Source organism: Monopterus albus, unplaced genomic scaffold (genome assembly GCF_001952655.1).
Source record: "Monopterus albus unplaced genomic scaffold, M_albus_1.0 scaffold357.1, whole genome shotgun sequence".
Lineage (NCBI taxonomy): Eukaryota > Metazoa > Chordata > Actinopteri > Synbranchiformes > Synbranchidae > Monopterus > Monopterus albus.
In genome coordinates, this window is record NW_018128237.1 from 282,744 (window position 1) to 292,301 (window position 9,558).

Consider the following 9,558-nt stretch of genomic DNA (forward strand, 5'->3'; position numbering starts at 1 on the left):
TATATATATATTGTACATATATAAAGAGTACTTTTTAATATTAAGTAAATGAACATTTGCTATAAAAATTCAGTTTTTATAATTTTCTATACGATTTAAAAAATCAGTTGAAAATGAATCCTTGTTTGTGTCTCGGTGGCATAATGAGTCTCAGCAGCTTCTGTGTTCAACACTGTGAGCCTGAGTGTGTTTGCAATGCTTGATGATCTGTCTAAACAGCACACACATAATTAAAGAAGCACCCACACACTGGTCTTTACTTTAGGTTTCTAATACCCCTAATAACTACTTGTTTTCAGTGTAAAATTTCACCCAGGAGCAGAAAACGGAAAAGCAAAGGCAGAGGGACCTAAAAGAAGAAGCGGCTTCCTTCAGAAAGTGAGTGGGTGTTTGTGTTAAGAGCAACGATTCCTCTCGGTTCGTTTCCTGCTTACTCTCCCGAGAATAAGCAGGAAACAAGAAGTGAGAGTTTCTTAATGATCCTTCACCTATAACACTGGCACAATGACGTGAGAAAGGCTTTGAAATCTTTAATGAGATGTCAGAAAGGGAAAAAAAGGGGAGAAAAGAAGAAGTGAGCCTCTTTCATGTTGCTGGGACACAGGGAGCAGTTCTGTTCCTCAGGTTTGGGCCAGGCTTTGACAGCTGTTGCGGTCTGCCGAGCAAAGGCATGCAGTGGTTTATCCCCCTCTACCCACTACAAGACCTTCAACCCCAAACTCTTCTGCTTCCACAACATCTCTCCCCAGCCTTATCTGACACACACACACCCTAACACCAAATCCTATTTCAGAAAAAGAAAGATCATTTCAGAAATTCATAACCTTCTAATGTGTTAGTCCTGCGCTAAATCTCACAGTAAGTCACTTAAGTCTTTATATTTAGCCCAATGAATTATGGGAGGAATTAATATACACAGACATGACTTTTTCTTCATTATTTTGGGGAGGTGCACATATTACAGAGAGAGAGAGAAACCTGTCCTGGTTTCTTGTTCCCATTCTCTCCTGTTTTTCCCATGATTCACTGGGGAGCTGTGGAGTCACAAGCCCGGGGCAAAGACAGAAGAGGCAAACATTAAGAAAAGGTTTAAATAGCTAGAGTAACTACCAGATCCTGTACCCAGATTCCATCCACAACTAACTAAAAACTAAGTAGTAGCAAATTTGAAGCACAGTCCTCTTACTTATGTAACAGCAAATAACATTTTGAGAAACATCCTTATTTGCTTTCTTGCTTTTAGCAGTTAGTTTAGCACAAAACCTGGAAACAAGGACACAGCTAGCCTGACATGATGAAATGACCGGTGCTATGACAACTTTTCAGACTAAAATCTCGTCTGACAGTATTAGAAACTGTCATGCACTCTCATACTGTGTGACAGGCCTTCAGGCTCACATATCATTAACTCAAGCCGGCCTTCCTTTGGCCGTCTCACTGCCTGAAACAAACAATGCAGAAAATTAATATTAATTTTCACATAGTGGTATTTCTTCTAATTTGACATTTGAAAACTACTTCCACATCTGTCAGAAACAAATGCAACTGGGCCACAGGGGACTGTAATCATAATCATACGCAGGACAGGTATGACACGGAAGAGGAGCCGGAGCAGCTGGAGACGTCTCTCAGTCCTGTGACTGCTGATGCACCAGCAACTACAGCCTGAGTCATCTCTTTAGGGCTGACAGCAGACTAGTTCCACATTACTGCTTAGGTTTCACGACTGGATTGGAATAAGATAATCCAGACTGCCACTACATGCAAAACATTATTGTGTTTGGCCAGTTCAAACATCTGCTCAAAGACATCAGATGAAATGTGTTTGCCCCTTTGCCTGGGCTTGATACAGTTCGCTTCAGCTGCATCAGGTCTGCTGTGCATTTCCACTTTGCAAACACACCGAACAGCACCATTGTTGGTTTTTATGTGAGCAACGCTGTGATACCTCGTCAACATTTCCGGTCAAGTAGGTGGCTTGTGAGAAAAGCACCACTTTCAAATGGGTGCTTCGTGGGCCAGGGGTTTGGTTACTTTCATCAGGCAGGTCATTGTGAATATTGGCAGTAGTGTATCAATCGCAGGAAGAAGAAAGTAAGCTTCACTAACAGCCAGTAACATGTCGCATCGTCTTTAAAAGCAGGTGGTAGATAAAAGATGCTGCAATTACTTTAAGGCAGAAGAGGTCACCAAGTATTTTGATACTGTACATCACAGTAACGATGCTGTCAGGGGCAGATTATATCCTTATTTAAGCAAATTTATATTTGAGCAAACACACATTTTCCAGGCCTGTAATTTATAGTAAGTATAATAAAAAGTTTTTACAGTAGCTCATTATGTTAATTGCTGTTGTTGTCTAAAGCAGTTCGAAGGGGTGTGCTCTGTGTATATTTTTCCAGTGGTAATACTGCAAATATGAGGTGCAATTAATTGCATACAGTATAAGCAGCAAACCTTCCCAAGACATGAGAGGAAAAATATTAATTCTCCAAAAGAATTGAAGCCTAAATAATACAGCATTAAAAAAGTATGAATATTCCACTCTGTCAGTCAGTACAGAAAGTTTTCAGACCCTTTCAAGTTTTCCACACTTCATTAAGTTTCAGACTCATCTTAAAATGAATTCAGTTCATTTTTTCCACATCAATCTACGCACAATACTCCACAATGATAAAGTTAAAACTGGGTTTTGGAGTGTTTTGAAAATGTATTAAAAATAAAAAAACAAAGATCCCATTTACATCAGTATTCAAATACTTTGTTATGACATTTGCACTTAAGCTTTGGTTAATCCTGCTCCTGTCAGTGGTCGTTGAGATGTTTCTACAGCTTGAGTAGAGTCCACCTGTGCCTAATTTAGTGCCTTGGACATAATTGGGAAAGACACACAGCTGTTTGTATAAGGTCTCACAGCTGATGGTGTATGTCAGAGTGAAACCAAAGCCATGTGGTGGAGACACCCATCCACAGACCTGCGAGACAGGACTGTGTTGAGACATAGATCTGGGGAAAGATACAAACACATTTCTGCAGCATTCAAAGTGCCCAAAAGCATGGTGGCCTCCATCGATCTCAGATGGAAGAGATCACGAACCACCAACAGTCTTCACAGATCTGGTCACCCAGCCAGACTCAGTAGTTGGGGACAAAGGGCCTTGGTCAGACGGTAAGAAAACAGGAGTGGCTTCAAGAAAACCCTGTGAAAGTCCTGGAGTGGCCCAGCCAGAGTCTGGACCTGAACCCCAAAAAGCATCTAGGGAGAGACCTGAACATGGCTGTGCACTGCCGCTCACCATCCAACCTGGTTGACCTGGAATGATTCTGCCAAGAAGAATGGAAAAACTTTCCAAAAGAAAGGTGCCGAGTTTGTAGCTTCACTCTCAAGAAGACCTGAGGCCATCATTGTTGCCAAAGGTGCTTTAACCGAGTGAAAAAAACTCCAAAAACCTGTTTTCACTTTATCATTGTGGAGTACTGTCATTGTGTAGTACTGTGTGTAGACTGATGAGGATAAAATGAACTGAATCCATTTCAAGATGAGTCCAAAATAAAACAAAGTGCGGAAAACTTGAAAAGGTCTGAAAACTTTCTGTACTGACTGTAGATTCAGTACAAGCAAACATGCGTGTTCATTAAAGAAAATGAATATCCAGCATCACTTTCTATAATTAGAAGCCTTTATCATCAGCGTCCAGAAGCAGATCACCTTGATATGATTACATAGGCTCATGCATGATACTCTGTGTGTTACAGGTTGACGGGCTGAGACTGGGCCCCATGTGAACGCCTGACTGTCCTCTTTCACTTCTCTCTCCTCTGCCACCTGACATAACCAGGCTAATTGGGCCATTTAAATGTCAGCATCACTGAGATCCGGGAGACAGAAAAGCTCTTCCCTGATCCTTCGTGTATTGTCAAAGGTTTTAGCAGCTATGTCAAACTGATGTGTCGTAGGCAGACTACGGTTGAACTCAATCAAAGTTAAACAAGATTCAATTGTTTATGTGATGTGCTGAGCCAGATGTGAACTGTACATTTAAACAAAAAAGAAGTGCAAACAGTGTTGTCTTTTTGGATAAATCAGCTTTTAGCAAGCTCACTGGATTCAAATACACCTCCCAAAGAGAGTGCAAGCATCCATGGTGGGATTTTTTTAACTTATTTATTGCAAACAGCACCTGTTTAGTCTCAAATCAGGATTCAGGGTAGATGTGCCACTCATTCATCACTCTCCATGAATGAAGCTGCAGCTGAGGACTCACAAATCAACAAATAGCTCAAGATGAGCCTTGTTTTTATCAGTCAATCTGCAGTAATCAAGCCAGAGAGATATGGTTTTTTTGGCAGTACACAAACACTGATAAACATTAAGTAGTCTGAGCTGAAGCCCACCTCTGTCAAATGTACAGAACAGATCACTGGATAAAATCAGATTTGATAGAAAGGCCTGTTAGTTCTGGTTCACCTCCCTAAACAATTCACACACAGCCTGGATAGAAGAGAAATTGTGATTCACTGGTACTAGGTTGCATTAGGAGGATTATGATGATCTTTGGGAATACAAGAGCCCAAACTCTGCATCCTTAAATAGGTCTATATTGTTGTTGAGTAATTGAATTCCTTCAAAAGCCCGTTAACTACAGGCCTGCTGTACAGGATGTGGATCCAGAGCTGAAATAACGCATGTACTGTATGGCTGAATGAATGACACAGATATAGAAGGAAACTGGTATCTCCATCAAACACGATGTAACATTGACTCTTAAGCATCAAATCATGAGTTGCCCTTGCTTTACACCTCATTATTATTTAGTAACCGCTGAAACAGATTTAAAAACAGGCTGAGCCTCTTTATGCACATGATCATAGGCCATCTACCCAGAGCGAGCGTATTTCCTCTGGTATTGCCACACAGTTTTTGTGTCATCTCAGATTCAATGCTCATTGTCCGTCTGCAGTAATTGTGCAAACTGTGCGCAGTGAGCAGCCACTGAAAAGAAAGAGCCTCCTCACTGAACCATGCCTAAACATACCGCCAGATCCCAGGTCTAGGATGCCGGCACGCTCATCCCCACTCTCCTCCCTAACATGCTCACCTTCTTCACATCAGACTTCGTGGAACAACATGATGTTTAATTCTAGATAACACCATTTTAATTCACCCATTTCTGCCTAACCTTACCATTGTATCGATACTTTCCAAATACAGCTCCTGCGCTGCGGGCTCTCCGGGTTGATGACAGGCTGCGAGACAAATCTGCCCTCACGGGGCTGCGAAGATACAAGACACCCCGAGGGCTCTGGGCACCACAGCTGCCGAAATGATGATGGGACAAAGTGCTGAAACGATGCGGACTTTTGGCTGTTTTCACACAAAAGAAAAGGTTCCCCGTCCCGTGTGCGATGAGGGCTCAATGATAAGTGCAGATATTTCGAGCAATTCCGCGGATGGTTGCTCGCTTCTTCCTCCGCACGAGAATGTACTAGCATTTCAAGTGACTCTCTCTCTCTCTCTCCCTCTCCTTCTCTTCCCCCTCTCTCTCTCGCATCCAGGAAGCACAAATCAAATTTTGCATGATAGATGTGAGCTATAAACTGGTTATGTTAACTAATCCACTGACACCAGAGTCAACAGAGAAAATGATGCGGATGTGGTGCGGTGGAACATGCACCTTGAGTGTGTGTGTGTGTGTGTGTGTGTGTGTGTGTGTGTGTGTGTGTGTGTATGTGCATTTGCATGGGTATGCATTGTGAGGACCAGTTTGAGTTTTGTCTGGTCCTCATACCTTCGAAGGGCTGTTTGAGGGTTAAAACTTGGTTTTAGGGTTTGAGTAAACAGATTAGGGTTTGCATTGTGTATTTAGCTTTGATGGTTGAGGTCAGGCTTAGGGGCTAAGGAGTGCATTATGTCCATGAGTGTCCTCACAAACATAGCTGTACAACTGTGTGTGTGTGGTCCTGAGGACAGTGTAAGGGGTCACCAGTTTCAGAGATCAGGACCACGGACAGCGTCCTTGTATTAATGAAAAATGCCAGCAAGTCAATATCTGCCATGAAAATCTTACCTTCATCTTTATTATTATTAGGTTTTAATGACAGAACTGAAAGCCTAGAGAAAACCTCTGATGGGAGAAATCCCTTCAAAGATTCTCCCATCCACACAGACAGAGGAGTCGCTAAATAGAGTGATGAGCTCGGTCAGCAGACCACACACGGAAGCTTCTGGCCACAATCAGAGGAAGGTGAACACCTGCTGTTATCCTGAAGCTAAGATAAGATGCTCACATAAGAATACTGCTGCATATGTTCAGAGGGGCTTTCCTCCAAGGTGTTCACGGTGTGGTATTTGTTTGTACATCAATATGTCAGAAACGTTGGAGAGACAAGGAGAAATTCTGCTTATTTTTAAACCTCCGCACATATTAACCAGTCACCGCAAAGTCGTAAAACTTGTCACATGGAGTGTTCCTGATTCCACTGTCAGGAATGTGCACTGAAGGGGGTTTTACAAACTGTCCAACAATGTGGCAGGCATTCGGTTTGAAGCTTTCTGATGCTGTCAGATATACACTGTGAGATCTGGGGCTGTGCCACATTACAGCTGATCTTTGGGAGAGAAATATGGTGAAATCTTTGTGCTAGTCTTACACAGTTCCCTGATGGATTTAGAGCTTTGGAAACCACAAAACAGACTAGAACAAAATTTTGTCAGTTTGAAATTTAGATGAAACGTCTCACAGTATGAGAGCCTCTTACTAACAGTTACAGCTTCCAACTAACCAGTAGGTCATAATCAATCCAGTCTGCAAATTTGGCTGTGTATGTTTCATAGAATCTAAATCTTTTACTACTAAAACACAATAGGAGGAGGAGGAGGCTTTTAGAAAAGAGCCTCTAAAAATATACTGTCTCCATCCTGTTTTCTTTGATTGATGCATCTGCAGGAGAGAAAGAAACAAGCAGAAATGTCAGTCAAGTGGAAACCAGTCACCATTTCCCACTGGAAATAATATATATGAGCTAATGAACTCACAGCAGTGTTTGCTGATTAGTTACTCCTCTCAAAAATAATCTGTTGTTTGCCTTTATGAATGTCCATATCCTCAGTGTTTTATGTTCTTCTGCCAGGATATGCAAGTTATGTGGATGCAGAGTAGCAGCAGGGTTATAGAAGTAGGAGGTGGGTTATTATATCAATTTTCAGTCAGAGAAAAGGCAGGGTGAGCTCTGTGTTTGCTGCCAAGCACATTATTCTGCTCTTGGAGAACTACCATAGAGGGCAGTGGATTTTACTTGGTTTGTCCGTTTTTTCCCCTCCTGCACTAAAATTGTAACGCATATCTGATTTCTCTTTTTCATCTAACCCTCATGTTGAAAGTCTATGCATTTCATCCTGCTGGTATCCTCCATCCTGCTGCCATCCAGTCCTCCCACACAGTGTTTAGTGGTGACTCAAGCTCCTTAAGACTGCTATCATCCTTCCCCCTGAGCTGCAGAGACAAGAATGAATCCTCACATTTTAACTTTCCCTCATTTTCAGATCACTGAGTGTGCATGTGTGTAACACATGTTCTTATACACATGCCGGCCTCAGCTGAAGGCATCATGATCACGATTTGAGTGGTTGGTCTGATGCAGTGACATCATCACTAATTGATCCCCTTTTGAATTTTGAAAGGGGAATAATATGCTGCTGTATGGGGTTGCCATAGCAACTTGCCCATTTTAATGCAAGTTGATGTGGAGCGCTGCTGGAAGCTGGAAAGTAGTTGGGGATGTTGGGGTTGGAATTGGGGGTTGATGGATGAGGATGTTTGTGTGTTCTTGCTACACAATGATGACTAAAAAATTTTTTTTTGTTGTTACTGACGGTTAAGGTTAGTGTAAGGGGATAGGCAATGCATTATGTCATTGAGTATCCTCACAAAGATTTGTTTATATATACTTCTGGGGATGGAACACTTGGAGCACACTGCTTCGGGAGGACCGAAGCAGTGCTCATCAATATTCATCACATTTTATGAATATGACAGGGTGTGTAGTTAGAGCAGGTGTCAGCTTTGGTTAAGGGTTAAGGTTAGACAAGCAGTGGTTCTGGCTAAAGTTAAGGTAAGTCTCCTGAAAATGAATGAATGTCTTTGTATGGACACTGTCAGTGATGAGCGCAAGGATGTGTGTTAAGCAGAGAGGTTAGCAACCTGCCTGAAAGAAAAACAGCCTTAATGGTTTCAGAGCAATTGGGCAAAAACACCTGTCAAGTGAAAAACAGACACAATACTGAGACCATGAACACATAAAGAGCAGAGGGACAGAGCTCTGACTTCCACAGCTAAACAAATCTGATTTCTATTTATTATGATGCTGGCAATGGAATTAGAAATACTGAGCCGCTGAAATTCGGATCAATCATAAGTACCGCATCGACCACAAGCTATTAACCTGGTAGAGCTGCACACATCTACAGGTCACAGCAGAGGAGAGAAGCTACCTCCATAGCAAACTGACTGACACTCAGGGCTTTTGAGCTGCAGACTGAACTCTAACTTACTATTATGTTAACAGAGGAATTTGAATCAATGCTGTTTCTGTTCTGAAGCCTGTAACCCAGCCATAAGACCCACTGGAAGGTTTACACACTGTCATTAGGGAGGTTTAGTAGCTTGTCATACTGTAACACAGCTCCCCAGAGGCTGAAAAATGTGACAGCAAAGATGCACACCAGCTCTTCATAGATCTCAGTGCACCTTTTTATGCCTTCTGTCTTCAACTCTTTCTTTAGTTAAGTGGTCTTATACTTGTATAGCACTTGGAGCATCATTGTTCACTCTAGATGAGAAAATAATCTATGGTACATATATATAAAAGCAGTATGTGCTCTGTGATACTGACCCAGCCAGTAATAGTACTACTATGTGTGTACACAATAAACATTTTCTAATTCTTTAATGCTGCTGTTCATATCTGGTCTGAAATGTTATACACTGGAGTGACAGACATGTTGGTGGAGACAACCACTATGAATGTCTGGGAATGTAAATATGAAGCATCCCCCCCTCCGCCAGGGAGTCCTCTCATCGTGCAGTAACAGCAATTGAAATCACCATGGCAACAGAGTTCCTACCTGAGAGCGAGGCTGTGGAGAGGCTTGAGGACGAGGGATGAGGAGACAGAAGGAGAGAACAAGCCCGCCATAGCACGCCATGATTTATAAAGGTTTGGAAAGCAAACATTTACAGCACATCCACTTCACACACTGAATGGATGTGGGGCATTAAAGGCAGGCAGGCATTCTGCAAGTAGATTCATTTTGTCTCACCTCTTGTCTTCAAATTCCCTTTTTTCTATCACTGTAAAATCTTCTTGCTGCTGCTGCCAGTAAATTCTGTTCTCACACAAACTGAGACCCAATGACAAAGGTCATATTATATATTGGCCTCACTCAGTCTGAATTTAATACCCCTTTCACTGATGATTATGTGCTGTACACATGACCCATGTAATTAAATAGCTCCTGGGAGCAGCTGTTCTCAAGCTTTTTTCTGGTACTTTCCCCTT

General features: G+C 42.1%; 1 protein-coding gene across 2 annotated transcripts in view; it reads right to left on the bottom strand.

Annotated features, from left to right (window-relative positions):
- Positions 1-5,612, bottom strand: part of adcyap1r1b (adenylate cyclase activating polypeptide 1b (pituitary) receptor type I) — a 23,501-nt gene extending 17,889 nt beyond the window's left edge. For both annotated transcript variants that reach the window (XM_020625533.1, XM_020625534.1), the window contains exon 1: positions 5,186-5,612. The gene's annotated coding sequence lies outside the window, so the exon portion shown is untranslated. The remainder of the gene's footprint in view (positions 1-5,185) is intronic.
- Between the last annotated feature and the right edge of the window lie 3,946 nt (positions 5,613-9,558).